Here is a 27,586-nt window from a genome sequence, read left to right as displayed (position 1 = left end):
CCCATGCTGACTGTAAGGAGTTTATGCGTTCTTCCTGTGTCTGCATGGGTTTCTTCCAGGGTCCCATCCTTCAAAAAAGTTTTGGGGCTTGAAGGCCAATTGGGGAGCATGGGCTCATGGGTCAAGAGGGCCTGTTAACATGCTGTATGTCTACATTTTAAAATGTATGTCTGCATGCTTTGCACTGAAGACTGGAGAACTGTTTCATTAGGTTGTACTTGTGCAATCAGATGACAATTGACTTAACATGATATTCCAAGTTTGCTCTACTTTCATTAGTATCTGAAATACTTTAAAATGTTGCCTTGCAGTGAATAATCACAGATGACTTGTAATGTCTTTCTTCAGTAATAAAATGTGTTGTAATATGACATCACAAAGGAAAACCAGGATGAGGCCATTTGACCCCCCCCCCCTCATGTGCTTCACTATTTATTAAACTTATTGCTTATTGGCAATTTAAAAATATTTAATATCATGGAGTTTATTAAGAATACTGCATTCCTAATAGGCTCTCAAATATTTCAGATACTGCCCAGCAACCCTGCTATAAATGCCAGTTCCCTTTGTCCAGTGGTTTACTCATTTCTTTTTATTTGAATATTTCATTTAAAATTTTAAAACTACAGTACATTCAATTAATAGTGAATTTTATATATATATATATATATATATATATATATACACATCCTCTCCATATCCAACTTGTCAATACCAATGAGGATCATTTATATTGCAATTATGTTCACTCTCACTCCTAAATACCCCTAAGAAAGAAAGGAAACTATCAATGGATATACAAATTCAAATCAACTGCCATGAATCCGAGAACCACATCAGGGTGAGCCATTGAGAGCTTAAATTTTCAAACCAACTTGTTGTAAATATGGGCTCCATATTTTCAAAAAGAAATTATGTTTATAATGTATATTATGTTATTTTTTTTCAAAAGGAATACGAGATCTCATTTCAATATGCCATCTCTGCATTCCCAAATTCATATCAAGCTTCCAAGTAATAGCTACACATTTCCAGTGGTAAAATTTCAATTTGATACATGGTTAACTTTAATTTTAAATGAAATATTTTAATATTTCCTAATAAAAATAACATTGAATATAATGGAAGATTAACCTTTAATACTTTCTCTTAAAATGCTTTAATTTGTATCCAGAATGACTTAACCTTAATACACTGCCAAGTCGTAGGGGGGCAGGGAAGGGGGAGAGATGAGGGAGAACCTGTCTCTTTATGACATCTAAAACATAATTCTGAATAAAGTAAATCTTTTTAATTTTTGAGGTGTTAAATATAATTGATGTAAAAATATTATGTATTAATCTATATCTTGCATTATTAGTTTTAGTCATGTTATCTTCACATATCATTCTCCAATCATCTTGATCTATTGTTCTACCTGAATCATTTTCCCACTTTAATCTCAATTTATGAATATCTGATTTAGGCATTTTCCTTTGAAGTATTTTATATATTTCTGAAATAAATTTATTAATACCTCCTTTAGTAAGAAAAATTTCTAACTCAGATTGTCTAGGTAACCTTAACCTTTGACCTAATTTGTGACTTAAAAAAAGCTTTAACTTGATAATAACAAAAATGTGTTATTTGGAACATTATATTTTTATTTAATTCATTGAAAAGAAATTAAATAACCAGCTTCAAAACAATCTTCTATTGTTTTAATCCCCATTTGATTCCATATCTTTAAATTTTTTAAACAAAAGTTTATTTTGATATAAAGGTGTTTTACATGAAATCTTCCCACCTATCATAATCTATTTTATCCCATAATTCAATTAAATGTGTCAGTACAGGTGGATTTTTACTGCCAATTAATAATTTGATATTCCATTTATAAATAAATTCTAATATCAATTTTTCATCTATTTCAGTTAATTCTATATTAGCCTCTTTACAGATTTATTACATTACAGATTTATCTAAATCAAACGTTCCATTAATAAATTTCAACTGAGCAACTTTATAATATGTTTGAAAATGTGAAAACTGTAAACTTCTTAATTCAAATTTCCAAGTTAATTTCTCTAAAGGTACTCTTACATGTCCACGAAAATTTTCGAATTATTAAATTTAGATCCTTAAAATAAATTTTGAGGTATATTACAAGGAATGGATTGAAAAAGGTATTGAATCCTTGGGAAAATATTATCTTTATACAATTCACTCTGCCTATTAAAGTTATAGGTAAATAATTACATCTATTCAAATCCTTTTTAATTTTATTAAATATGGTAAATAATTCAACTTTTATAAATTATCCAAATTTTTATCAATTTTAATACCAAAATATTTAATTCCATTGTCTGACCATTTAAATTGAACATTTTTTTTTACATTGAGTATAATCTCCCTCAACCAAAGGCATAATTTAACTTTTATCACAATTAATTTTATAACATGATATTTCACTATATTCCTTTAATCTTGTATAAAATGAAAGCCAAGAATTTTCAGGATCTGTTATATAAATCAAAACGTCAGCAAATAAATTAATCTTAAATTTATCAGAATTAACTTTAATTCCTTTAATATTAATATCTTGTCTTATTAATTGTGCAAAAGGTTCAATAGCTAAAACAAATAAAGCTGGGGACAAAGGACATCCTTGTCTAGTTGATCTCATTAATACAAAAAAGCAGAAGATATTTGTCACCACTTCAGCACACCTTAAATAAAAAAATTGACTCTAATCTATAAAATGCCTTTTCAGTGTCTAATGATAAACCATTGCTAAGGCAGATTTCTTCTGATAAGCATGAATTAAGCTAATTAACAATATTATCTACAAATTACCATTTTTAACAAATCCAGATTAATCTAAATTAATTAAATTTGGTAAATAGCCAATCTATTTGCTAAAACTTTAACTACAATTTTATAATCAATTTTATAATGAAATTGGTCTATAAGATTCAGTCTTTAACAAATATCTATCTTTCTTGATTATTAGTTATATTTGCATTAGAAAAAGATTCTGGTAAAGAGTGGACTTCCATTGCCTGTTTCAATACCTCAATTAAATCTAAATTTCTTATAAAAATTCAGAGAGAAAACTATCTTCACCTGGAGACTTGCCATTTTGCATAGAGTTGAATGCATGAATAACTTTAACTGTAAATGGGGAATCCAAATCTTCATCTTACCAATTTATAGAAGGAAGATGAACATCAGATAAGTAATTATTAATCTTTATTTCATCATTATTAGATTGAGATTTTTATGCTAATTTATGTACATCTCAAAGAATCATTTATATCTTGAGGTTTATCGGTAATTTTTAAATTTCTTTTAATAGCATTAATAGTTCTATAAGCCTGTTCTGGCTTTAATTGACAAGCCAACACCTTATGAGCCCTCTTCCCCCAATTCATATTTGTCTCATTCTCTGAATTAACTTTTCTGTTCTACAAGTCTGTATCAAATTATAATACATTCTCTTATTGTCTATCTTTCTTTTATCAACTCATTTCTGATCTGACAAAGAATGAGATCACTTCCCTTGTTGCAGCATTTCCCCTGCATTTCTGGTCACTTAATTTTAAGGTGATCTTGCTGAAACCTCCATGGATTAGTGAGACTGAGTAGTCTGGTTCAGTCTACTAGATTTGGCTGAAATTTGTGAGGCCATCTACCTACAAGAAGAACATGACTGACCTTTTAAAGATCATTTATTTTGAGGGAACAACCCTTATCAGCAATAACAATGAATCACACGACAGAGAAGAGGTAGAAAATCTCATGGTTATGGTGCAAGATTTACAACCTGAGTCTCAATATGGACAAGACGATGATGATTGTGGTCTTCAGGAGGACCAGGAACAACCTCCCTCCATTACACATCAAAAACATTGTAGTGGAGAGCACCAAGTTCCTTGGCTTTCACCTAACTAGTGAGCTATCATGGACACACAACATCTATTTGTCAGGAAGGAGCAATATATGGCCGATGTTTCAGGCCTGAGCCCCTCTTCAAGGAAAAATCAGAAAAGACAAAAGCAGTTTATATCAGAAAGTCTCAGAATTCAAACCATGGGGGTGGAATCCAGACTAAAAAAAGGTTTAAATTGGATATGATCAGGAAATAGATGAGAATTTATCATGTCTGTGTGAAAAGAGACAGGGATAGGATAGCCAATGGGGTGTTCCTCCTTTTTACGGGTGATCTCCATCTGGAAGTGCATGAGACCATGGACAGGCATGTCGGCAAGGGAATGGGATGGAGAATTGCAATGGGTAGCCACAGGGAGATCCACGCCAGGGCTGAAGTTCTCAACAAAGTGATCTCCCAGTCTGTGGTCAGCCTCTCTGATGTAGAGGAGACCACAGCAGGAGCTCCAGATGCTGTAGATGACCCCTGCAGATTCACAAGTGAAATGTTGCTTCACTTGGAAGAATGGTTTGTGGCCTTGAATGGTGCTGAGGGAGGAGGTGTGGAGCATCTACTGTGGTCACAGGGTTCGGTCCCAAGTGGATAATTGGTGGGGAGGAAGGAGTGGACAAGAGAGTCACAGAGGAAGTGGTCCCTGCAGAAGGCTGAGGGGAGGAGAGGGGAATATAGTCTAGTGGTGGGAATCATGTAATAGGTGGTGGAAATGGCAGAGGAGGATATGTTGGATGCAGAGGTTGGTGAGGTAGTAGAAAAGGACAAGGGAATCCTGTCCTTGTTGCGTGTGGGAGCGGAAGGGGCCAGGGCAGATGTGTGGTTAATGAAGGATATGTGGGTGAGTGGTAAAGGGAAAGCAAAGTTGTTTGAACCTTGCATGGAAGCCCTCATCCTGAGTTCAGATGCGACTGAGAAGGAGGAATTGAGAGAATGGAATGGAATCCTTATAGGGGACAGAGTGGGAAGAGGTGTAGTCAATGTAGCTGTGGGAGTTGGTGGGTTTAAACTGGTAAGCTAACTGGCTTGCTTTTGAGATTTATATCTTGTTTAAACCTACATAATTCTATAAGAAAAAAGTTTGTTTGTAGAGAGTTTGGCCTGAATCGCTATGTACACTAACTGTGGATTGGAAGGACTTGTCTACTGAGAAAGGAGAAAGCATAAAACATTTTCACTTGTGTACCAGCAATGAAGAAGACTGATTCATTATGAAACACAAGTATTTTGTACGCACTCTGACAGAGAATGGACAACTCTCCAACAGACCTTCCACAACACTCTAGATACTCATTTGTCATGGTTTTGCCACAGGCAACCGCAATAATTTTATTTTTTCCTTCCTTCTATTTTAAAAGATCAATAGAGAGGTTTCCAAAGAGTCTCGAGTTATTATAAGATAGAGATGTTGTTTAATCACAGATGAAAGTATTGGATGTGATTAGAGCAACATAATTGATCTGGAAAGACAGCAGACATACTGAAAGTAGTTATAAATTTCCATCTGACCATCATTGACCAGACACTGTCCACTGACCTTTCACCTTAAAGATAATTTGGTATGGATAACAGATTACAGTAACAAAAGAAAAGAATGTTGGATCAAAGAGATTCAATGATCTAGAAGTCTCGCAAATCAATATTAAAGTTTAGGGTAAGAAATTTCAATGTCATCGAAGAATCATGTGTGGAAAGGTAAAGGTTCTATTATTGTCACTTCGTACTACATTTAGGATGTTACATGAAATTCTTTTTTAACTTTTGTCTACTGTAAGGCAAACAGTCGCCACTTTGTCCAGCACCCCTCACCATTTGTCCAGCACCCCTCAAGGTGCAGCACCCAAAACTTGCATTTGTTTTAGCACTGGCATCCCAAACTGAACAATTTTTTTGTTTATACTTTTCTAATTTATTTTAAAATGTTTAGTGAAAATTAGAAATTTTTTAAAAGCTATGAATATTTCTTAACAATATCAATCATTCTAGGTGTTTGGTACTATTTTAGTAAAATGGGATTATCACTCTAAGGGATAGTATAGACAAGAGGAACTGAATGGTCACAGTTAACATTTAACATTTCACACAAGCACCGTTACAGCACAAGTCACAGCCCAGCAACAATTCGATACAATGGAAGAACTGAGGAAAGGTTTGTCACAGTCTGTTCCAGATTCAATACATTTGCAAAGACATGGTGATTTTGCAGGGGAGAACTGTTCTGACGGCTGGAGAGAAACAGCTTTTTGAAGCAGCTCTTGGGACCAGCCATTTTTTTTTTTGCGGAATTCAGAGCAAAGCATGTTCTGGGAATGACTGGGCCTTTTCAATGGATTGACCTGTGCCGGTGAGGGGGGAGCCTTTTGGGAAGCAAATTGCTTTATTTTGATTGTGACTAACAGTGAAGGTCACCTGTTGCCAGGGTCTTGGAGGCTGCCCAGTTACAAAAGGACCAAGAGTGTTATGACCACAGTTTGTGTGGATGGACATTTCTTCAAAGGCAACGCAAGAAGAATTCGTGAGTCTATAGCAGGCACAACTCCAGTCTTCTCATCGGTTCTTCATGAATTCTGGGCATCAAATTTCAAAGGCCTTCGCTTCAACACTGAATTTGAAAGACTAAATATTGAAGTGAATTTCTAGATTTTGGCCTGGACTGAAATGGTTTGGGTATAATGTACACATAGTTGGGGATAGATTTAGTGTTAAGGATAGTTTAAAAATTAAGACTATAGTTTAAATGTTAGAAATTAGTGTTTTAAAATTAAACACTTTCTGGTTCATTGTCTATTTCTGCTTGTCAAGGATAAATCTGGGAATGAAAGGGTTATCATATCAGGAGCGTCTATTGGTCTGTAGAAGTTGGAATTTAGGAGAATCTCATTGAAACTTTTTGAATGTTGAAAGGCATGGACAGAGTAGATGTAGAAAGGTTGTTTTACCATGATGGGAGAGTCTAGGACAAGAGGGCACAATAGGATTGAGAAGCATGTTCACTTAGAACAGAGATGTGGAGAAATTTCTTTAGCCAGAAGGTGGTGAATTTGTGCCACAGCTGGTTGAGGAGGCCAGGCCACTGGGTTTATTTAAGGCAGAGATTGATACATTCCTGATTAGCCAATGCATGAAAGGTTATGGGGAGAAGTCCAGGCAGTGGGGCTGAGTGGGAAAATGGATCAGCTCATGATTAAATAGTGGGGCAGATTCTAAGGGTTGAATTGCCTAGTTCTGTTCCTATATCTTAGTCTCATGGTCAACCCAAAATAATATAGTTATTATAGAGCCTTATAAATATCCTGCCATATTTTGAGCTGTTTGTCTCATTCGTGTTTATACCGCTGCTTTTCTCACCCACCTTGCCTCATTCTTGTAATCATCATGAACACACTATTTGTCAAACTTTTCTCTTTCATAATTAGTGCCTCCCTGAACCACAAGGTTTAGCCACTCAGCTCAATTTAGAAAACATCTTGGGCAACAAATGAATCATTAATTGCCCTGCCCAATTTAACTGCAGCTATCTTAGGAGGATCGTAGAATTTCAGATCTAAGCACAGCTTAATTTTGAGAAATTTGGATAAATCTATTGATTATTATTGGAGGCAAAAAATTCAAAGTTTTGTTTATGAACGTGGCACCTATAATTTCTTGATGGTAGCAGTGAGTACAGAGCATGTGCTGGGAGGTGTGGATTCAACGGCAGTGTTCCCTGTAGATGTTCTCTATGGTGGTGTAGAGCTCGTCGAAAGAACCAAAGACTTGTTGATCCAAACCAAGGCTTTTATTGGCAAAAGACCGGAGCTCTTCACAGGTGGCCAACCAGTCCGGAATGATCCGACCTGGCTAGGGACACAACCCTTTAAGGCCCAGACAATAGGTGTGGCTTAGCTCTCAGCCAATCGCTGTAAGCACAGTCTAGATGCAGTAACTATATACACTATGTACATTGGTGATAGATCTGTACTATCACAGGTGGGGACTGTTTCCGCCTGTAATGTCCTGGGCTGTGTCCACCACCTTTTGCAGGGCTTTGAGCTCAGGGGCATTGGTGTCCCCATACCTGACTGTGATGCAGTCAGTCAGCACACTCTCCTGTGTTTGGTCAGAAACAGTATGGGTAAACCCACCATATAACCTCAGAACCCCCTACCTTTCTTTTATTAATTAATTGATGGGATGTCCATGGTAAAACTATCCATCACTGCTACCCAGTCAACATCAGTTGTTCTGAATCCATGCTGGAAAGGAGGGCAGATTTACTTCCCCAATGGTAACATTTGAAAGTTGAACAGAAATGAAAAGTTGAGTTTTAAGAAAGGAAGTTACGAATTTTGTCTGTCTGCATTTTAAAATAACTATAATTAGACTTTTGGATTGAAATTACAATCTCCAGTAAATGGAAGAGATTCTGACACTTTTCCTAATGGGCTAAATATGATAACTTGGAGAAATATCCAGCCCTTCTCACAGGCAGTTGCATTAACATCACAGTAAAGTCAGTTGCATATTCCCTTTGAACTCAGACCACAAGTTGCCAAAATCCTGTCATAGATGCAATTACCTGTCCAGCAAATAGATATTTATAATGAACAACCTACAAATCATTCCAACCAATCCTGCGGAGAATGTCTATAGTAAGTTACTGAAGTAAAACAGGAAAGTCTGCAGACACCATTTCTGAAGAAAAAATAATGCTGGAGAAACTCAGCAGGTCAAATATAAAAATTCATAACCAAGGTTTAGGGCCTGAGGCCTTCAAGATGTGGACAAAATGGTAGGGGGGAGGGGCATGGTCCCACAGGCAGGAGGTAAAAGGTGGATAAGGGAGGGAGGTCGCACCAGCAAACTGGGGGAGGGGTGATGACTGTGAATGGAGAGGGAAGGGAGGGAGAACAGAGGAGGCTAGCAGAAACCAGAGAAGTTGATGTTAATATCATCTGGTTGGAGAGTGCCCAGACAGAAAATCAAGTGTTCTTCCTCCAATTTATGAGTGGTCTTGATGGGATTGAGCATTAGGCTATGGACAGACATGTGAGCATAGGAATGGTGTGCGGATTGAAGTGGTTGGCCAATAAGTACAGATACTCCCCAACTTGCAACCTATGTGACTTGCGTCCATCTACACATACGACCAATTTTTTTATATAAGAAAAAATATAAAATTTACGCTTTGTTGTATTTAACAAATTATAACAGGGATGCAGGGCACAAAAGAGCCAAAATGTGCATATTTAACTTGTTAGTTGCCATCCAAGGGTTTGCAGCCTGGGCACAGCCATCTTAATTCCTGTGTGCATGTGTAAGTCTTTGCTTGGCACATGCGCAGTGGGTTCACGCATTGTAATTCGGTTGGCACATGCGCGAGGGTCAAGGGTACAAATTCAATATCATTAGGGCACTTGATTCTCATAGGCGCAAACTCACTGCGCATGCGCCTACCGAAGACATGCATGTGCACAGGAACCAAGATGCCACACCCAGCCTGTGGACCCTGGGACACCAACTATAAGGTAAGTACGCAATTCCAACATGTGTCCATTCCGAGAAAAGACCAGTCATCCAGAATGGAACCTAGATGTATGTTGGGGAATACCTCTAACTGATGTCTCCTAACTGAGAATAGGCAGCTAAGTATAAACCACAGAACCTGGACTGGGGTCAGTTGCAAATACCATCGGGACGGTGATAATTTGCACATAAAATAGGGCAAAGGTCAGGACTGATCCTGGAAAAGTTCTGCTTTGGCTCACCTTACTAAACCGCAAAACTTGCATCAGCTAAAGTTACTTCATATCTATTTGTAGCATTATGGAAATTCTCTATCTGTGTCCAGGAGCATTCATGTTTGTTTATAACTGGAAATCCATGTGTGAAGTTTGGAGGTAATCCAGTGAATAAACTATCATTTTCATTGAGGACAAGTGATGACGCTCTATCAGGCTGATAAATCAGTGTATTGTTACAAAAGAATTTGTTGAAAAGCATTGTTTTACCAATGTTGTTGCAGGTTATGACTGGTTGTATAGTTTGTCCTAATGATTAGAAGAACAAGAGAAAATCAAGGGAATGTCTGAGGGTGAAGCCAAATGAGACTGATATAAATAGTATTGGTGTTGACTGAGAAAGTGGCAGTTGAAGATGATCTACCTAGTGGTGGTGTGAAAAGCAGGAAATAAATTGAAAATGTCCAACATTGAGATTAATCATTTTGTTTGCCAGCATTTTTTTTATTTAGGATTTCCAGCTATTTCTGTATCTCACAGCAATGGGGTTCTTTTATTTTTCTTCTGCCCCTTGAACTTCAAACAGACCAATTGTAATTAACAGCTTTATCATATCCCTCTCTCAGCCAGCACCATCATCTGTGTTATTAGCCCCTGTTCTACTGGCACCTTGCCCCAGGAATTAACCAGTTAAAGGTCCAGTGGAAAAGAAAAACAATCAGCACGCTGGCTTCAAATCACACTCAGGAATGATGGCCTCTACCCCGACTCATATCACCGGCGTGCCGATTAAACCAGTGGAAAAAGGACAACATCCATCTATTTCATTCAGATCCCTGGGGATGAGTGTGTTCAATGGAAAAGGAGTCTGTGTCCCAGTTAAAGGTGGCCTATTCTGGGACACTGCATGACCAATTAACTGGGATGCCAGTGGAAAAAGGGCTATTCTCTTGTCTCCAACTTATTTATTCTCCCTTCTCTGCAACTATGTTAGATTTCTAACTGTTTATCAGTTATTACATTAAGGTTATCAACCTGAAATGGTCATTCTGTTTTCTTGACAAATGTTGCCTGTGTAAATGTTGCATTATTTCCAATAATGATGTTGGAACTGGGAAAGAGAGAAAACAAGTTAATTATCATTGAAATGATGGGGGGAGGGGGGAAAGAAAGACAAAAACCCTGATACAATGAAGCCAGGCTTCCATGATGAAAAGCTGGTGATAATTCTATTTGGGTTGTTTGAAAAACCGCCAGTGGGCTGATATCGCCTCAAACCGTGCATCTTGGCGCCTCACAGTTCGGTGGGCAGCAACCTCCTTTGAAGAAGACCGCAGAGCCCACCTCACTGACAAAAGACGAAGGAGGAAAAACCCAACACCCAACCTCAACCAACCAATTTTCCCTTGCAACCGCTGCAACCGTGTCTGCCTGTCCTGCATCGGACTTGTCAACCACAAACGAGCCTGCAGCTGACGTGGACATTACCCCTCCATTAATCTTCGTCCGCGAAGCCAAGCCAAAGAAAGAAAGAAAAGAAGAGGAAATATACAAAAAGAAACCTATTGCAAAATGGGGAGTTATAGGAAGCGCTGAGCTAATTCGGATCTTTAACTGTTAACCATGTTGCTCTTTCCACAGCTACTGCCAGAGCTGCTGAGTTTTTCTGACATTTTCCATTTTTATTTCATTATGTATTTTATCTCCCATACTTCCCTTCATTATAAGCCCTGTTCCTCAAGTATTTCAGGGCATAAAATGCTGTGAAATGTGGAAGAAACAGGTTCCTTGTATATCCAGAATAGTACTCAGTAGAGTGGGGGGGAAGGGGATGCCATGAGGTGCCGGAGCAGCCCCATGAGGTGCCAGAGCAGTGCTCCGGTGAGCTCGGGCAGCACTGCACCCCAGGTTCCAGGTAATTTGAAATTCTGCCTGGCTTCCAGGAAAAAGAATCTTGGGGTTGTATGAGATGTGATTTATGTGCTCTGACAATAAATATAAACTTTAAAAGATAATCAACCTCGTCACATGAATGCAGAGACCCATAGAATTGTCACACAGCAAAGCAATTTGTTTTGCCTTCCTCTGATTGCAAAGATATCCAATGGTATTCTGTTTACTGCAAAGCATATCTGATGTTCTGAATGTGTGTGGGGGGGGGGGGACTAAATGCATGGGACAACAACTTCAAGACAGAATATGTGCAAAGGTAGAAAAATGGTGTGAGTATTAATAAGGACATGCTCAAGGAGTTATGAAGGAAGAAGATCATGCCATAATATTTACCATGTGGGAAAATTTAATGGCCAAAAGTGGTTCATAGTCTTTTGCTTGCTATGGCAAAACTATCTTGTGGTCTGTTAATCAATTTGGATACTTTAGATCAGTGTGCATTTACATTCTATGCGAATAAAAAGAACTGGAACCTCCACATCATTACACAGGGACAAATGATCAACAAGGTAATTTGAGCAATTCAAGAGCTGTTTTAAATTTATTTAAGGTTAAAATTTGGTTGGATCCAACAAAATCTCACAACCCAAATTGCACAAAAGAAGAACTTGCTATTTCAAGCAAGTCAGGCCACAAGAAGTTCCATTATGAAGCAAGTCATTTCTGATTTTCTAAAAATGGGAGAAAGGACATTTAAACTTCAAACTTAACTTTAGATACCTATCATTTAAAGAGAAGGAAAGACCAGGAAACTTTGCCGACTTAAATGTTTTCATTAATGTCATAGATTAAGGACGGAGATGAGGAAGAACTGCTTATCCCAGATGGTGCTGAATCTATGGAAATCGCTGCCTATTGAAGCAGTGGAGGCAACTTCAGTAAATATATTTAAGACAAGATTGGATAGATTTTTACATAGTAGAGGGATTAAGGGATATGGGGAAAATGCAGGTTGATGGATAAGCCATCATGGCAGGTTGGCCATCATTAGATAAGCCATGATCTCATTGAATGACCAAGTAGGCTCAACGGGCCAGATGGCCAACTCCTGCTCCTATTTCTTGTGTTCTTATACTGTAGAATCCAAACCCAGTTCAGATTAACATACTGAAACATTCCATGTCCTTCAGATACAAGGGTGCTACAAGTAATGTTTCTGTGCAGATTGAACTCACATTGAAGTTGGTGTAAATCAATAGCAAAGCACTGCCCACAATTTGATTCTCTGATCCCATAGACTCGGAGAGGGTCTGGTGTGATGTGCTGTACAACATACACTGATAACAAGGAGCGTGTTCTCCCAAGGCAGTTCTCATGCATGGAGAGCATGCTTTACATGGCCTGATTATACCACTTGTGACTAATTTTCATGTTAGATACGAAAAGGGTAGTGTGTACTTCAGTTCATGAATTTTCCACCATGATGGCCGCAAATCAGATCACAAATAACTACAAATGCAGCCCTCTTTAGTTGTGCTGTGCTTCTTCTTGGTCAGTTCCTTGGAATCTCAAATGACTAACTTCCACCCTGATTTGGCAACATTTGTGCAAAGAGAAACAGAGGTAACATTTCAAGTCAGAGACCCTTTGTCAGAATAAATCTTTCCACTGACATTGCCTTACTGGTTGAATGTTTCCAGAATTTTCTTGTTTTTGGTTTCAGATTTCCAGCTTCCACATTTTTATTTTCTTCCACTCTGATTTTGTGGGTCCTGAGGTGGCTGAAGAGGCCAAGATGGGAACCACAGTCTCTTCCACACATAAAGAAGGAAATGGTTGAACAGATGAACAGGTTGGTAGTTTGTGAAGCGGTGTTTTTTCTGCCACTTAGGTGAGCCACAGTGTGCTCCTGAAGCATGGACTCTAGGCTCCAAATGTCATAGAACATAGAATATAAAGCATAGTAAAGGCCTTTAAACCCTTAATACCGACCAAAATATTGCTACCAAAAAAGAAATGCTGATGTTATGGGCCCAAAGGACCACAAAACCCAGCAGCAAAAGAAATTCACTAAGACAAATGGTTACTTAAACAAAAGTTGCTTTTAATTTTCTTTAAACATTTTTTTAAAAATCAAACTTTAACTTATAACTATTATCTGAACTTAACCCCCTTCTAATTCTAAGCACACGTGTATGTAATGTGTATGTAAGTTCAGAAAAGTTTTTTGATTCACAGTCCAATCTCACTTCTCACTCCTCCAAGTTCACCAGAACCAGGCAATTCTTATACTGTGCACAGAGTTTAACATTTATGAATTTCACCAAGCTCTGGTGCTTAAAAGTAATTGGTTACTGGTCAGAATGTTCTTGTTGGTTTCAGAGAGGGATTCGTTGCTCGTTGGATGCATACAAACTGATTCCCTCCAATCAGCCACTTCAGTATCTTGTCAAAGAATCTTGCCCCATCAGAGTTTTCCAAATGATAACTTCTTCTGCAGGTCACCAGAGTTCCTTTTTTGTTTCCCTTATTTCAGGTGAAACATTCGAGCCAGCCATTTCCTCTTGTATGGACCACAGGGGTCTTGAACAGGCTGAACTCAGAACTCACAACCTATCTTCAAAATGGGGTTTTTAAACAAGCTGCCAGCTTTCCATGACTGCAGAAACCTCTCTCTTTGTGTGCAAAACCTCATGACCTTCTTAGAATGGTGAACAGATTGCGGCATTGTTGCTCTATTGCTTTCAAAACAATAATCCATTACTCCACAGCATGTGCAATTAATACATACTTGTGAAGTCCTTCAGCAGTTTCCATTGTCTTTACAAAGTCACTGGGTCTGAAGTGTCTGGTTTGAGCAGAGTTCTTGCATTTCACATGAGATGGCAGAGGCCGACAGCATCGAGTCCACGCTGCTGAAGATCCAGCTGCGCTGGGTGGGTCACGTCTCCAGAATGGAGGACCATCGCCTTCCCAAGATCATGTTATATGGCGAGCTCTCCACTGGCCACCGTGACAGAGGTGCACCAAAGAAAAGGTACAAGGACTGCCTAAAGAAATCTCTTTGTGCCTGCCACATTGACCACTGCCAGCGGGCTGATATCGCCTCCAACCGTGCATCTTGGCGCCTCACAGTTCGGCGGGCAGCAACCTCCTTTGAAGAAGACCGCAGAGCCCACCTCACTGACAAAAGGCAAAGGAGGAAAAACCCAACACCCAACCCCAACCAACCAATTTTCCCCTGCAACCGCTGCAACTGTGTCTGCCTGTCCCGCATCAGTCTTGTCAGCCACAAACGAGCCTGCAGCTGACGTGGACATTTACCCCCTCCATAAATCTTCGTCCGCGAAGCCAAGCCAAAGAAGAAGACACTAAAACCTCCAATCTAACTCTTCCAAAAACATATCTATACATAATATAAAATATAATATAATCCATCACACTAAACACTCCTATCTTGTAACCCACTTTTTCTTTCATCCTTGTGCCTGTCTAAAAGTCTCATAAATGCCCCTATTGTTCCATCTTCCACCACCATCCCTGGCAATGCATTCCAGGCACCCACAACTCTGGTATTTATATTTAAAAAAGTTAAATGGTATTTGATATTCCCACTCTGAGGCAAAAGGCACTGGTTGTCTACCTTAACTATGCCTCTCAGAATCTTGTAGACCTCTATTAAGTTGCCTATCATCCTCCTTCACTCTAAAGAAAAAAAAGTCCTTGCTCATAGAAACATAGAAGATAGGAGCAGGAGTAGGTCATTCGACCCTTCGAGCCTGCTCCCGCCATTCAACGAGATCATGGCTGATCTTAAAGTTCAGTACCCCGTCCCCGCCTTCTCTCCGTAACCTTTAATACCCTTATACTGAAGAAATAGATCTAATTCCCTCTTAAATAGATTTAATGAACCTGCCTCTACTGCCCTCGGTGGCAATGAATTCCACAGATTCACCACCCTCTGGGTCAAGAAATTCCTCCTCATCTCGGTCCTAAATGGTTTGCCTATTATCCTCAAACCATGGCCCCGGGTTCTGGATTTTCCCATCCTTGGAAACATCCCATCTGCATCCATTCTGTCCAGTCCTGCCAGAATTTTATAGGTCTCTATGAGATCCCCTCTCAATCTTCTAAATTCCAGCGAGTTCCTATCCAAATGTTGGATAGGAAGGATTTAATAAAGATGAGGGTGGTCAAGGATGGTGTTAGTCTCTGTGTTCCTCCTGGAGTTGATGCAAAATAAAGAAAAATCATGTCCACTCTTTTTCTGGATAGATGGATCCATGATGCAAATCAACACTACATTTAACTCTCAAATAAGGTCAAGCCACCTTACCAACTATTTAACCTCAACAAATTGGTTAAATAATTGTCTGCTTTTCATGTGTCCTTTTGTAACTATTTCTTTTAATTTGGTTAAAGCTGCCAATAAAAGTTGAAGAGATGAAATGCCCTTGAAATTAAGGGAATAATTCTCGACTCAGTGCTAATAATGTCCAACATTCAATGTTTTTTTTTATTGCTGAATTTCCTCCAAGATATTTTTCAATATGTAAGGGCATTAAATGAGCAGACTAGAATGAAAATAATCTAATTATCAACATATATCACACTGATGGGATGAACTTGAGTTTAAAACAAAATCAGATGGGTAAGACACCAGCATAGTTTGTATGTGCAGAGCTGAAGGGCGACAATTAATATGTTGAATACTTGAAGTTAGTTTGGAATCCCACAAATTTCACACCCCATCTAACAGAGGCAACAGGGTCCAATGATAGAACGGGTGACTCAAAGCTTGTCCATCATAAAATGTAAAGTGGGGTAGAAAAGTTCTCGGAAGCCTCTTGAAGGAGTCAATATCTGCGAATCTTTTTTACTGCGACTCAGTATATTGCTGTTCCCAATTACCAGACAAATTAATGAAAGCATGTGCCTTTCATTTCCATTTCATCAGTCAGGGCACCTAACTTGATGTAAATTACTGGGTAGTATACTGAAGAAGATTATGTCCCTGCATGTGTCTCAGTCACTCTGTTCAACTACTGTTCATGAAGCTTTTAGAGGTCATTGGAAAAGTATGTTCTGCCATTTTCAGCCAAGGCACTTGTGAAAACTCTTTATTTCAGAGTGTGATATATTTTGGCAGCAGACTGAGACTGGGTCCAGTTTGTTTGCAGAGAGAAGGCTTTGCTCTCTCATATTTCCTCATATGTAGCTCACTGAGCCTATGCTAGCTCCTTGAACATTCTCATCAATCCTCAATGCCCCATTGATTTCCCAGTAACCTCTTTCAAGTGACATCAACTGCACCCTAATTCTCTATCACTCACCTCCCTAAACTAGGTATAATTAGCTAATTAACCCACCAATCAGCATATACTTTGGTTTAAGGAAGAACATAGAAGCATAGAGTCTTACAGCATGAAAACAGGCATTTAACTACAATTGGGTAGAGCAGCTCAGTGGGAAAGTACAGTGCCTTCCATTATATTTGGTTCACGATTTTTCTCCCCTTTATTTTCCCCGTGCTCCACAGTTTTAAATTTGTAATCAATTCACATGTAAATAAAGTGCACATTCCAGATTTTATTAAACGGTATTTGAGTACATTTTGGATTGACTGTGTAGAAATTTTTAGCACTTTTTAAACAGAGTCCCCTCATTTCAGGGCATCATAATATTTGGGACATAGCAATGGTATCTATAATTAAATGAGTCATGTTTAGTGTTTTGTTGCATATCCCTTGTATGCAATGACTGCTTGAAGTCTGTGATTCATAGACATCACCAGGTGCTGAGCATCTTCTCTGATGATGCTCTGCCAGGTCTCTACTACAGCCATCTTCAGCTCCTCTTTGTTTCAGGTCTTCTCCCCGAAGTATCTCTTCAGCATATAGAAAGCATGCTCAATTGGATTTAGATCAGGTGACTGGGTTGGCCATTCTAGAAGTTTCCAGTTTTTAGCTTTGAAAAATCTCTGTTGCTTTAGTAGTATGTTTGGAAGAAGCACCGTCCAATGAATTTGAAGGCATTTGTTCAAAGTTGAGTAGATACGATGTATCTATACACCTTAGAATTCATTTTGCTACCGCCATCAGCAGTTACATCGTCAAAGAAGATAAGTGCGCCAAAGCCTGTGGCAGCCATACATGTCTCACAGATGAGGTGGTATCCTTTGGATCTTAGGCAGTTCCTTTACGCCTCCACGCTTTGCTCTTGCCATCACTTAGTTACAGGTTAATCTTGGTCTCATCTGTCCACAAAACCTTTTTCCAGAATTCTTCAGACTTTTTTTAAATACTTCTTGGCAAACTGTAATTTGACCATTCTGTTTCTGTGGCTAACTAGTGGTTTGCATCTTGCAATCTAGTCTCTCTATTTCTGTGATATCTTCTGCGGACAGTAATCATTCACACATCCACACCTGCCTCCTGAAGAATGTTTCTGATTTTGGGATTTTTTTCTTCATTATGAGAATTCTTCTGTCATAGGCAGTGTGGCACGATCAATGAGCACCCGCAGACATGAAGCAAGTAGTCAAAGGCTTTATTAATCAGAAAACCTTGGCATTCTGCTGGCTCACGTCCAAAGAAGGTACAAGGGAAGAAACTTGGGCTCTCAGCCTTTATTAGGGATCTTATAGGGAGGAGCTACAGGTACAGAAGGTGGGCCAGCCTTTCCAGTCCAGCAAGGTCATGCCTGCAGTACCACGTTCCACCACAAACAGTAGAGGTCTTTCCTGATCCACCAGTCCCTTTGAGATTACTGAATTCACCAGTACACTCATTCTTCTTAATGATGTTCCAAACTGTTGATTTTGGTAATCCTAAGGATTGGGCAGTATCTCTTACTGTTTTATTCTTGTTTTTCAGCCTCATAATGGCTTATTTGATTTTCAGTGGCACAACTCTGGTCCTTGTGTTGAAAACTGACAACTACAAACTCAAAAGGTGATCAAAAGCTTAGAAGCAAGCCTCACTCTCTTATACCTGCAGCAATGAAGCAATTAAACATACCTGAATACTCACAAACACCTGTGAAGCCAAATGTTTCAAACATTATGGTGCCCTGAAATGAGGATAAAATGTGTAATTTTCACATGGTCAAACTAAAATATATACAAATAACTTCACATAAAATCTAGAATGTGCACTTTAATTGTATGTGAATTGTTTGATTACAAATTTAAACTGTAGAGCACAGGGACAAATAAAGAAAAAAGCGTCTTTGTCCAAAATATTATGGCGGGCACTGCAGTTTCTCAACTAAACTAATTTTCTTCTACTCTGGTTAGGGCATACAATATTTATTTTAAATGGATAAATAGTTACACCAAAAAAAAGGGTGAGGAATTTCAGGTGACACATTAGCGCACTTGATCTGAGTTTACAGTATAAATCAAAGTGAAAATAAAGTTGTTATTGTTTGCCCTTCATAGTCGAAGATGACCATGGCTTCAAAGTCAAATTTGAAGTCATGACTTGTGTTTGACTTGGATTAAAGTGAGGGAGAGTTGCGCAGGTCGTCAGCCTCACTCTCTCACCCCGGCCGATCTGGACCCAGTGGCAAGACATAGTCGAGACGGCTGGAGTCAGGTCAGGATGCAGTGGATGGCCAGCAATGTTCTGTATGTGCCTCACTGTGCCCTCTTAGTGCTCCATAATGCATTGCTGAGAATCGCCTTTCTGCCCGTTGAACCAGTGAAGGTTTCTTTCGCACAGTCCGCTGAATCCAGGCTTCACATGCTAGGTAGACAGGCCCTGAGTATCGTGGGTTCACGGCAGTTCTTGCGGCATGCTCGCAAGCCTCCCTACCCATTGTTGGGCATCCTCATCCGCCTTTGCAGCTGTTGGGAGATCTCTCCACTTCCGTCTGCTCCCACATTGGGAATAAAGTTAGGAAATCAATGAAGCACAAAACATTAGAGCTAATCAAGAAAAGGTCAGTTAGCCTATTCAAGAACCTTATGACCCATATTTTGCTTTTTACTGGCCATTTGTATATTCTGCCGATTGACAACATAGGGATCAATTACAAATTCATATCGCCCCCATTCCAGAACCATGCACTATTAATGTATATGAAGGATTTGGGTAACTCTCCTCCTGATGACTGTGATATAACATTTAATGGTCATAAAATCACAACAATTCAATTAGACGCCCAAAGTATGGAAGTGGCAATGGATTATTGGGGAAGGGGACATCATTAAAAGAATTGTTTGAATGTGCAGGTCGACACTTTATTTCCATAATTACCTCAGGGAAACTGAAATATTTTGCTGAAATTATGGTGCAAAAAGATTAAATTGTAGCTCTCAAGAGAGGATTATGCTATAAAGCACTTGAAAAGAAAAAAAACGATGGCTAATGAAAAAAGGACAGAAAAGCACGACTAATTTGATCATAGTGTGGTGGGTTGAATGGTCTCTGGTGAATAATACTATGATACCATTTTGAAATTTCACTCTGCTTGGGAATAATTTAGGATACTTCCAAGGGAAAGCTTTTTTAAAAAAAAAAAATCCTCAGCACCAAAGATGCCTTGATCAGGATGACTGGGGTTAACCTTTAGGTTTATTATTGAATATCACCCCTCACGTATCATTAGGAATGTCCCACAATCCAATCAAGTTTCATTTTCAAATGTAAAGTCAGATTTATCTTAGAATGCTGTCAGGATACAATGGCTCATTGCGCATAATTTGATTGATTAAGATGATTTCCTGCTTATGTTGATTACAATGTTCGAAGTGCATTACCCACCATGACCTTCCCTGTTAATATGCAATTTGTGCACTGACCCTGCATTTCACTTGACCAGTATAAGCACATACTTCTGAAATTAGTATTGTCCTCTTTCTTGTGCTAGCTATCCGTGCACAGTATTGAACAAAATAAAGTTGTTTTTTAAAAGAATTCAGGTAGACTTATTACAAAAATCGAAATGACATTCCATTTGTGTCGGATGTTCTTACACTGTTACAGCAGTGTGTCCAAGTGGATTTCAAACCTGCCTCTGTCATAACTAACCCATCTATGTAGATGAGACATTTTGGTTATGAAAGATTTTAAATAAATTTGTCAGCTGAGCAATTTATTACCAAAACCACTGAAAGTTAGACTTTTAATTGAATTTTTTTTTAAAAAGTACTGATATCCACGCCACTATTTAAAGATTAAAAGTGAAATAATACTTTGGTTTCATTGCAGAAGAAAACCTAATTTGATGTGTATGAAATCCATACCCATTTAGGTTCTCTAAATGGAGCATCTTTCAAAATCCATGGGATTCAGAATGTCTGACCTGTAGTAATGGACAGTTGTTTTCAAGCAACAGATTATGTTTTAATATAAAAAATTGTAATTGAAAACTTTACATTAAAACTAATGTGGAGAATAATTTGTTGGTAACAGTGACCTTGCTTTTGAAAATGACCTCCAGCAATGCAGGTAGCTTTCAAATTACTGACAGAGAAAGGATTTTAAGATGTCAGCCCTTTTTGGTGTGATTTAATACACCATAGTTGAGATGTGAAACAGGAAATCTATGTGAACAGTTTCAGACTGTCAGCTCCAATTTGCTATGAAGGCTTGTGACAAGGACTGTGCAGAGCAGTATCGAATAGTTTTGACTGTGTCAACAGGGGTTGATTTGAGTTTACTAGCTCTGTCTCTCTCATTTCACCAAATGTCAATGAGACCATCATGGCTTGATTTAACCTTACCGGCCTATGAAATGGTAAGTCCGCCATTCAACTTAGTTACTGATGCTATTTTTTTCTTAGTTATCTCTGTATTCTGTAGCTGCAATAGTGAAAGCAATTAATTATATCCCAGACAAGTAATTTTGACAAGAATCTAACCAATTAAATAGCACAATACCACCTCCTAAAGGTAGATGTGCACCAGTTCGACTTGTGTGGCTTTATCACTTGGAACTCTTAAGCAGTTTTAATCAGTTTCATCAGTTTCAAAAAGTTGGTTATCCTGTCCAAAATGATTGATACTACATAGGCACATTAAAAAATTGTCAGCAATGAAGAATGAAACTTGGAAGCTGAACAACCTCAGAGTGCCCACAAGATTAAATGGATCTCACCAAACAAATATGAAAAAGGGTCATTGTACATCTCATAAATAATCATTCTGACCTGCCAGAGAAAGAAATCAGGCTCACACTTTTACATGCAAGATGTAGCAGCTGAATTGTTGGGTTTTGATATGTTTTCATTATAGAATTAGATTCAGATTTATATTTATTGTCAGAGAAAACACATGACATCATCTGCAACCTTGAGATTCCTTTTTCCTGCGGGCATGGAAGTATTACCCAATTCATCGAGCAAAAAATAGACTGTACACAATCTAAACATGTACACAAAGAACTGTAAGCAGATAAAAACAAGCTGACTGTGCAAGAGAGAGAAAACAAAAGGAAAATCAAAAAAGTGCACAAGTAAAAGTCCTTAAATGAGTCCCTGAATGAGTTTGTCGTTGAGGAGTCTGATGGTGGAGGGGGAGCAGCTGTTCCTGAAACTGGTGGCGTGCATCTTGTGGCACCTAGACCTCTTTCCTGATGGCAGCAGGGAGAACAGAGCGTGTGCTGAGTGGCGAGGGTCTGATGATTGCTGCTGCTCTCAAACAGCAGCGTCCTCTTAGATGTACTCAATAAAGGAGAGGGCTTTACTTGTGATATTCTGAGCTGTGTCCACTACCTTTTGGAGGGCTTGATGCTTGGGAGTATTGTTGTTCCCATACCAGACTGTGATCCAGCCAGTCAGCACACATTCCACTAGATTTCTGAAGAAATTTGCCAGGGTTTCTAATGTCATATCAAACCTCCACAAACTCCTGAGGAAGTAGAGGGGCTGATGTGCTTTCTTCATAATGCCATTGGTGTGTTGAGTCTAGGAAAGATCCTCTGAGATAATGATTCACAAGAACCTAAATTTTCTCACCCTCTCCACCTCTGATTCCCCAATAATCATCAGACTGTAAACCTCTGGCTTTCCTTTCCTGAAGACAACAATCAGTTCCTTAGTTTTGGTGACATTGAGTGCAAGGTTGTTGCAGGTGCACCATTCAACCAGCTCCTGCAAGTTTGCAATCTTCCTCCTGTATGCTAACTCATCACCTTCCTTTATACAACCCACTACCGTGGTATCATCACCAAATTTGCAGATGGTGTTATTGTCATACCGTGCCATACAGTCATAGGCGTAAAGCAGGGGTCTAAGAACACAGCTCTCTGGTGCTCCAGTACTGAAGGAGATTGTGAAGGAGAATTTCTTAGCAATCTTCACTGATTGTGGTCTGGAGGTGAGGAAATTCATGATCCAATCACACAGTGGGGTGTTAACTCCCAGTTCTTGGAGTTTGCTGATCAGTTTTGAGGGGATGATGGTGTTAAATGCCGAACTATGGTCGATAAAAAGCATCCTGATGTATGCATCTTTGCTGCCATGTGTTCCGGGGCTTTATGTAGAGTCAGTGAGAAGGCATTCGCCGTAGACCTGTTTCCCTGATAGGCGAACTGGAATGGATCCATGTCACTGCTCTGACAGGAGCTGATATACTTCATCACCAGCCTTTCAAAACACTCCATCACTGTTGATGCAAGTGCTACTGGTTGATAGTCATTAAGGCAGGTTACTACACTCTTCTTTGGCACCGGTATGATTGACACATGTTTAAAACAGGTGGGTACTACGCTCTACTGGATTGAGAGATTGAAGATATCCATGAATACCTTAGTGAGTTGGTCAGCACAGATTTTTAATACTCAGCCTGGTACTCCATCAAGGATACTTTCCTCGGATTCATTCTCCTGAAGGAAGTGGCCAGGTAACCCACTCTATGCTTTGGCTCTTTGAAGAAGCTATCTAGTCAATGACACCTCATTGTTTATTCCCTACTTCAAATATTGATTTGATTCCAATTTTAAAGTTATAAAACAGTCCCCTTACCTATAGTTACGAAATATAGCTGCAGCACAGTGGTTTTCAACCTTTATTTTCCCCTCACCTACCACCTTAAGCAAGGGTGTAGCATTAATTTTTTAGGTACTGGAGCTCACCAAAAAATGACGACAAGGAAGTTCAAAAGCTGTCCCATGAGGTGCCTGGAGTGGCCCCATGAGATACCAGAGCTGCCCCCTGAGGTGAGCTCTGGTAGCACTGCATCCCAACCTTAAGTAATCCCTTACTAACTACAGAGCATAGGATGTGAGTGGAAAATAAAAGGTTGAGATGCACTTCTGTAATGGGTTACCTCACTGGCGCAAGTATCGTGAATTTTAACAGAGTGCCCTCAGTAACAAGGCTTCCAGTGGTGCAGAGAAAAGGTTTGCCTGGCTGTCAGAATTGTGAGAATTTTATTTTTTTTCCTGAATTCCACTGATATTTAAAAAAGAAATGATATTTTTTTTAATGGAAAAACACAACTATTTAAAAGCACCCAAAATCTTCAATAAGAAATAGCCAGCTAAAACAAAACATTTTTTATAAAAGGAACTGCCATCCCCTTAGTACCAGATGATTCCCAGTGAAGTCATATGTGTGTGAATCTGATGTCTGGGCTCACCTTGAGGCAAACAGAACTGATCCCCCAGCAGAAATGCAAGAAATCTCTGAAAAATTGAGTCCACCACTGGGTTCCAAGAGTTCATTCCTCTTGGATTTAATATTGATTGATAATATTAAATTGATTGAAAATCTTCACTTTAAATCCTCCAGCTCCTGCAAAATGCCTTTGTGATATTTTTTTCCCTGTAACTCCCTTCAGCTTGGCTACCTCGTTTCTTTCACAATGTAAATGCTGAAGTCAGCTGCCCCATATGAAAAATATTTTGTGCCCCAACAATGTAATCTCAAACAGTAATGGCTGAATGGAATAATCTTCCGGAGGAAATAATTGAGGCAGAGTCAATTCTTTCATTTAAGAGGAGGCTGGATATATACATGTATGAGAGGGGGTTAGAGGGTTATGGGTGGAGAATAGGCGGGGTGGGGGGGAAGAGTTAGTGGAGTTGTTTGAGTAAACTGGCGTGGACTTGTAGGGCCGAGATGGCCTGTTTCCATGCCATAAACTGTTATATGGTTATAATGATGATAATAATTTAAAAAAAACAAAGGTCGCTGTCCTGAAACACTAATTCTGTTTCTCAGTTCACAGATGCCAATTGACCTGTTGAGTGTAGTATATTTTTTATTTTATTACTGGAACCTCTTATTCCAACAGAAACAAAATTCCATCAACTTTACATAAGAGTGTAAAAACATTGATCCCAATTTAAAAAGCCTTTTGCACTCTTTCACTTCAGTTCAAGGGTATAATACATTGTTCTGTCAAAGTGCTCCTACTCTGAACTCTGGGGAAACGTTGGTACAATTGACATAGCATTAATGCAAACAACCAACAAGGTCGGGTCAGATACAGCAATGAGCTCTCCAAACCCTTCTCCACTGACAACGGCATGAAGCAAGGCTGCGTCCTCGCACCAACCCTCTTTACTATCTTCTTCAGCATGATGCTGAACCAAGCCATGAAAGACCTCAACAATGAAGACGGTGTTTTACATCCGGTACCACACGGATGGCAGTCTTCAATCTGAGGCGCCTGCAAGCTCACACCAAGACACAAGAGCAACTTGTCTGTGAACTACTCTTTGCAGACGATGCCGCTTTAGTTGCCCATTCAGAGCCAGCTCTCCAGCGCATGACGTCCTATTTTGCGGAAACTGCCAAAATGTTTGGCCTGGAAGTCAGCCTGAAGAAAACTGAGGTCCTCCATCAGCCAGCTCCCCACCATGACCACTAGCCCCCCCACATCTCCATCGGGCACACAGATCTCAAAACGGTCAACCAGTTTACCTACCTCGGCTGCACCATTTCATCTGATGCAAGGATCGACAACAAGATAGACAACAGACTCGCCAAGGCAAATAGCACCTTTGGAAGACTACACAAAAGAGTCTGGAAAAACAACCTCCTGAAGAAACCCACAAAGATCAGCGTGTACAGAGCCGTTGTCATACCCATGCTCCTGTTCGGCTCCGAATCATGGGTCCTCTACCGGCATCACCTACGGCTCCTAGAACACTTCCATCAGTGCTGTCTCCGCTCCATCCTCAACATTCATTGGAATGACTTCATTACTAACATCGAAGTACTCAAGATGGCAGAGTCCGCAAGCATCGAATCCATGCTGCTGAAGACCCAACTGCGCTGGGTGGGTGACGTCTCCAGAATGGAGGACCATCGCCTTCCCAAGATCGTGTTCTAGGGCGAGCTCTCCACTGGCCACCGAGACAGAGGTGCACCAAAGAAGAGGTACAAGGACTGCTTCAAGAAATCTCTTGGTGGCTGCCACATTGACCACCGCCAGTGGGCTGATCTCGCCTCCAACTGTGCATCTTGGCGCCTCACAATTCGGCGGGCAGCAACCTCCTTTGAAGAAGACTGCAGAGCCCACCTCACTGACAAAAGACAAAGGAGGAAAAACCCAACCCCAACCCACCAATTTTCCCTTGCAACCGCTGCAACCGTGCCTGCCTGTCCCGCATCGGACTTGTCAGTCACCAACGAGCCTGCAGCAGACGTGGACATACCCCTCCATAAATCTTCATCCGCGAAGCCAAGTCAAAGAAAGAATGCGACCACCGAATTCATTATTTTTATTCTCCTCATAACGTGTGCCAAAAAACCTACTGCAATGATTCTTTGGCTAAATTAAATTCATTCCAACTCAGTTAATAACCTAATGTCATATGTGAAAAATATGGATGTACTTATAATGAACTACTGATATTTATTTTTTCATTTCATAATTTACTATATTCTTGAGTGAAATGAAACATGTTGATATCTAAATGACTGCTGTATTCTGACAGTAGGCCATGCAGAATTTTAATTAAAAGCCTATGGATGGCCTCAGGTAAAAGATTTTCTTAAATAGAGAACCATCACTATGTGTTATATGTGAAAGGAACACACTCAATAGTCCATTGCTGTCAGTGACTTAAGTTTTTAATTTAGGTGCTATTTATGTCAGTGAAATGCATTATATTTGACTGAGATTATCTGTGATTACACTAGTCAACGAAGGTTTTGCTTCCTGAACATGTTTGGATGTATTTTATGGAATTTTGGCTGCTGATCACGAAAATCACCTTAAATTTTTCCTATCATTACCGCTTTTTAGATATAATCTATTCTTGTGATTTCCTGTCATATTTTATGTCTACTTCAAGCATATAAAACCAGGCATCATTGAGAATTCATTTTCTGCGTTCACACTCGATTTCTTTGTGCTGATCTTGGTGCAGTCAGTGATGAACATGGTGAAAGTTTTCACCGGGACAAATGTGTCAGCGTCATTATGCGATTAAACATGCTAAATTCAATAAAAGTTAATTTAGTGTTTCTCCAACTTCCTATGGGATACAGCAAATCTGAAATTATCTTTGTGTTCAACTTGAAGTTGTCTATCACAATACACATTTTTTTTTCAGGAAGCAAACCTTTTGAGAAAAATTGTTGTCCAGTGATATCAGATCAGCCTGAAAATTTTGGGTAAAATATTAAAACAAATCTTACTCTACAAATTTAAATGTAGATGATACCATCAAGAATACAAGTTCTTGAGTGTCCCATCGAGTGAAATTATCACAGAAAAACAAAAATAATTGTTATTCCTTATTAGCTTTAGCTGTTCGTGTTTGAAGAAGATATTAGAAAATTAAACTTGTCCATAAAGACTAAGAATTTTGTTGTACCCTTCAGAAGTTTATTTTTTATATTTAAATTTAAACATACAGCATTGTAACAAGCCCTTTTAGCCCAAGTCTGTGCCCTGGGTGGAAACTGGAGGACCTGGAGACACAGGGAAAAAGTACAAATGGACAGCATGGGATTTAAACCCCAGCCCCAATTCCTGGTGCTGTAACAGCATCGCACTAACCGCTATGCTAGTCATGGCATTCCAAAACAAAATACGCAATGCTTCAGAAATTAATATTGTCTAACCCTGCACTGGTTATATCAGGA

The 27,586-nt window shown here is 39.2% G+C and overlaps 2 long non-coding RNA genes across 2 annotated transcripts in view; one reads left to right on the top strand and one right to left on the bottom strand.

Moving 5' to 3' along the window:
- The window catches only part of LOC138739772 (uncharacterized), a 126,867-nt gene that overhangs the window by 26,370 nt on the left and 72,911 nt on the right, over positions 1-27,586 (bottom strand). The gene's annotated exons all lie outside the window — the stretch shown is intronic.
- Positions 534-12,467, top strand: LOC138739770 (uncharacterized). Its single transcript, XR_011342405.1, has 3 exons — positions 534-841; positions 3,088-3,217; positions 12,383-12,467. It is a non-coding gene; the product is annotated as an uncharacterized lncRNA (long non-coding RNA).

This window comes from Narcine bancroftii, chromosome 7 (assembly GCF_036971445.1).
Source record: "Narcine bancroftii isolate sNarBan1 chromosome 7, sNarBan1.hap1, whole genome shotgun sequence".
Taxonomy (NCBI): Eukaryota; Metazoa; Chordata; class Chondrichthyes; order Torpediniformes; family Narcinidae; genus Narcine; species Narcine bancroftii.
This window is presented reverse-complemented; position numbering and strand designations above follow the sequence as displayed.